Consider the following 4,692-nt stretch of genomic DNA (forward strand, 5'->3'; position numbering starts at 1 on the left):
GAGGGAGGAAGGAGGGTGCGGGAGAAGACGGGGCGGGGAAGAGCGGGGAGACGGGGGAGGGCCCCTCCCACCGCCCAAGCGGGGAATCGGCGGGACCCGGCCCCGCCTCGGACCGCCCACTGCGCGGGGGGCGCGGGCGCGCGGAGGGGACGCGGGTGCGCGCGCTGCGCCCGGGCCGCGGGCGCCGGGGTGGGGGCGCCGGAGCCGGCGCGGGGGGGCCTGGGGTGCAGGTGACGGGCGGCGGCTGCACCCGGGAAGGAGGCTCTGGGTCCGGGTGGGGGCGGGGGGACGCGCGAGAGAGCTCGGCGGGCCCGGGGTCGGCCGGCGGAGGGGAGGCCCGGGAGCCCGGGGCCGAGCCGCGCGAGCGCCGCGGGGGCCGGGTGGGGACGCGCGAGCCGCGGACCAGAGCGGCCGCGGGGGCCCGGCTGCGGGCACCGCCGCCCGCCCGCTGCGGGGGGACGACGTCCCGTAGTAGGAGGCTAAATATAAGTAAGTAAAAGGCGAAGACAAAAGAGCCTCCAAGAAGTGGGCAGGAGCCCGTGGTATCTGCTGCAGTCGGGCTGGGCCTGGCCTCAGTGCTCCCTGCCGGAGGAGGAGCCCGCGCTCTGGAAACCGGGGCGTGCAGGCCTCCGACGGCTCGAGGCTCCTGGCTGCTCGGCGGGGGAAGGGGCGCGCGCGCGCGTGTGTGTGTGTGTGTGTGTGTGTGTCTGTGTGTGTGTCTGTGTGTGTCTGTGTGTGTGTGTCTGTGTGTGTCTGTGTGTGTGTGCGCCTGTGTGTGTCTGTGTGTGTCTGTGTGTGTGTGTCTGTGTGTGTCTGTGTGTGTCTGTGTGTGTGTGTCTGTGTGTGTCTGTGTGTGTGTCTGTGTGTGTCTGTGTGTGTGTGTCTGTGTGTGTCTGTGTGTGTGTCTGTGTGTGTGTGCGCCTGTGTGTGTCTGTGTGTGTCTGTGTGTGTCTGTGTGTGTGTGTCTGTGTGTGTGTCTGTGTGTGTCTGTGTGTGTGTGTCTGTGTGTGTGTCTGTGTGTGTGTCTGTGTGTGTCTGTGTGTGTGTCTGTGTCTGTGTGTGTCTGTGTGTGTGTGTGTCTGTGTGTGTGTCTGTGTGTGTGTCTGTGTGTGTGTCTGTGTGTGTCTGTGTGTGTGTCTGTGTGTGTGTCTGTGTGTGTGTGTGTCTGTGTGTGTGTGTGTCTGTGTGTGTGTGCGCCTGTGTGCGCCTGTGTGTGTCTGTGTGTGTCTGTGTGTGTGCGCCTGTGTGTGTCTGTGTGTGTGTCTGTGTGTGTGTGTCTGTGTGTGTGTGTCTGTGTGTGTGTGCGCCTGTGTGCGCCTGTGTGTGTCTGTGTGTGTCTGTGTGTGTGCGCCTGTGTGTGTCTGTGTGTGTGTCTGTGTGTGTGTGTCTGTGTGTGTGTGTGTCTGTGTGTGTGTGCGCCTGTGTGCGCCTGTGTGTGTCTGTGTGTGTCTGTGTGTGTGCGCCTGTGTGTGTCTGTGTGTGTCTGTGTGTGTGTGTCTGTGTGTGTCTGTGTGTGTGTCTGTGTCTGTGTGTGTCTGTGTGTGTGTGTCTGTGTGTGCGCCTGTGTGTGTCTCTGTGTGTGTCTGTGTGTGTCTGTGTGTGCACGTGCCTGTGTGTGTGTCTGTGTGTGTGTGTCTGTGTGTGTGTGTGTCTGTGTGTGTGTGCGCCTGTGTGCGCCTGTGTGTGTCTGTGTGTGTCTGTGTGTGTGCGCCTGTGTGTGTCTGTGTGTGTCTGTGTGTGTGTGTCTGTGTGTGTCTGTGTGTGTGTGTCTGTGTGTGCGCCTGTGTGTGTCTCTGTGTGTGTCTGTGTGTGTGTCTGTGTGTGCACGTGCCTGTGTGTGTGTCTGTGTGTGTGTGCGCCTGTGTGTGTCTGTGTGTGTGCCTGTGTGTGCCTGTGTGTGTGTCTGTGTGTGCACGTGCCTGTGTGTGTCTGTGTGTGTCTGTGTGTGTGTGCCTGTGTGTGCCTGTGTGTGTCTGTGTGTGTGTGCCTGTGTGTGCCTGTGTGTGTCTGCGTGTGTGTGTTGTCCGTGGCAGTGGCTTTGGGAGAGGGGGCTGGGAGCTTTTCTGGGGGAGCGGGGAAACCACTTCTTTTTGGCTGGAAAAGAGGTGGGAAAAAACTAAATACCGTGAGACTGATTAGAAATGAGGCTCTCAGTCTTCAACCTTTTTTATAACAAATATTTTGTAATGAGTCCTTTACTGTGCTGACTTGAAATCCATAGAGAATGTAACCTACCTACCTATATACAACTTTAAAAGAACCAACATGCTTCCCTGTCTGTAATGTAAAGGGAAATGGAAAAAAGGTAATTTGTAATAAAGTAACATACACAATATTATGATGTCTGAGTGCTGAGGCCTAGAAGCAGCCGCTGGCCCTTGTCCACAGAGCCACCAGGCTGGAGCTGCTGCACAAGGGCCCGCAGGGGAGACCACCTCCAGCCTGCCGCCACCAGCGCAGTGACCTACCCAGGTGCTGAACAGCTCGCCTAGCAAAGCCAGTCTTCCCTAAATTTACACAGAACTGTAATTGCATTCCTAGAAAGTTCACTGTATATTAAAACCATTTTCTTTAACCATATTAAATTTTAGACTCAGATAATTAAACACAGGTTTCGCCTACATGAGTGTCCTAGGGGACATTTGAGAATCTGGGTGAGGGACAATTCTTCATGGGGGAGGCTGTGCTTTGAAGAATACCTTGTACCCCTGCCCTACCCATGAATGCCAGTTTCACCCCCTCTATCATTGTAATTACAAAAAGAAAGCCCGCACATTTCCAAAATGTTCCCTGGGGACTGGTTGAGAACCACTCAGCCAGAAAATGGGTGGAAGAGTAGAGGGTGGGGCAGGACTTCTAACCACTCAGGACGACAGTCACCTCTCCTCTGGGGGGCTGTCCTCGCAGGGCAGAACCAAAGCATGCAGGTGTCAACTAGAACAAAGTTATTGACACCAGGAAAATGTCACGTGGACGAGAAGTTTCCCAGACTACTTTGGAAAGGAGCTTCCTGCCTCTGTGCCCCATCTACGGGCTAGGTTACTGCCTGGTCAGTGGACACCCCCCTCTGTGCTCCTCTAGGGACCTGGTGTGGCTGAGCGCCCAGAGGACACCCTCCCCAGACCCAGAGGGCCTTTCTGTAGGGCAGTACCTGAGAGGGGGGCTGGGCTCTCCAGGGAACCTACAAACAAGCTACAGACAAGCTTTATTCCGGCAGCTTGCCACGGCTTCCCTGGAGTTCTGCCTGAAATGAGGGGATGGAAGGAAAGAAGCCTCCTGGAAAAGAGGAATCTATGATTCTAGGAAATTAAAAATTATCTCGGTGATATTCATTACCACATTGCTGATGCTAAACCAGAAAAGGAGACAACCTTCATGTCCAAACCACACATACTGATTCAGTAAGTTGAAATGTATCTATTCAAAGGAATAGTTATGAAAACATGTCTAAAAGAGTATCTTCCAATGATACTAACATTGAAAAAAATGGGAATTTGAGAAAAAAGGGTACAAAATTTGTACAGCTGTGGCACATATATGTTAAAAAGCTGGAAGAAAATACATTGAAATGTTAGTAGCATTGCCTCAGTAGTGGCCCTGAATTATTGGGCGACTTCTTTTGCCATATTGGTTCCATTTATTTTTATTTTTTAAAATGTATCTTTATTGATTTCAGAGAGAGAGAGGGAGAGGGAGAGAGAAACATCAATGAGAGTCATTGACCAGCTGCCCCCTGCACGCCCCCTGCTGGGGATGGAGCCTGCAACCCGGGCCTGTGCCCTACAGGGAATCAAACTGTGGCCTCCTGGATCCTAGGTGGATGCTCAACCGCTGAGCCACGCCCAGGCGGGCTTGGTTCCATTTTTGTTCAAATGTTTTTCAAGTGTTACCTTCACAACCATTTCTTAAGTTTTGGGTTTTGTTAAACCTTCTGAAGCAGGTTGAAACAGTACACCACCATCTGTTACTCCTCTGGGCAGAGGCATTTGAGGGTGTGGACAGAAGCTCTAATCATATTTACTATACAAATGCTTAGCTTTTTCCACCAGCAGCTACAATGTCCTCCTTTCAGCTTCTCGCCCTCCAATGTCAATTTCCAGATTCCTGGCCCATAAATTCCTTAGACAATCACTGCTTGAGTATCCTAACCCTTCCCTCCCCACAGTCAACCCGTTTCCTTCTCCACCTTGCACACAAACACCTACTCCTCCGGGAAGGACTCACATGCCTCTTGCTCTGCTCCTGTGATCTTTGAGCCTTTGGTGACACCACCTCCTTTGCAGCTTTGGACTGTTTCTCATAGACGTGGAATTCCTACCCGGTTACCTGTGTCAGCAGTCCTCTGGTTCCTTTTACCCCCACACTCGTGCTTGCTTCCCCCTCCTTCATCTCTTACCCAACCCGAGAGCCGAGAGCCCAGAACTGAACATCCCACAAGCCCTGAAAACATTAACCAAAGTAATCAACATACTGATGACCTACTAGACGCTGGGTGTTTTCAGGGCCTCTCTATTTTAATTCTCACACAGCACGAAAAGGGCATATTAATGTCCTTATTTTGGAGCTGAGTAAACTGCGATGTAGAAAAAGAAAGAAGCAAGTCAAAGGTCACCCAGCCGTGAAACTGACAAGCCAACATCTGAACTCAAGGCGTCGGTCCATCTCCAAGTTCTTTCTACAGCATCAGAGACT

The sequence above is a fragment of the Miniopterus schreibersii genome, assembly GCF_964146895.1.
Source record: "Miniopterus schreibersii genome assembly, chromosome: 6".
NCBI lineage: Eukaryota > Metazoa > Chordata > Mammalia > Chiroptera > Miniopteridae > Miniopterus > Miniopterus schreibersii.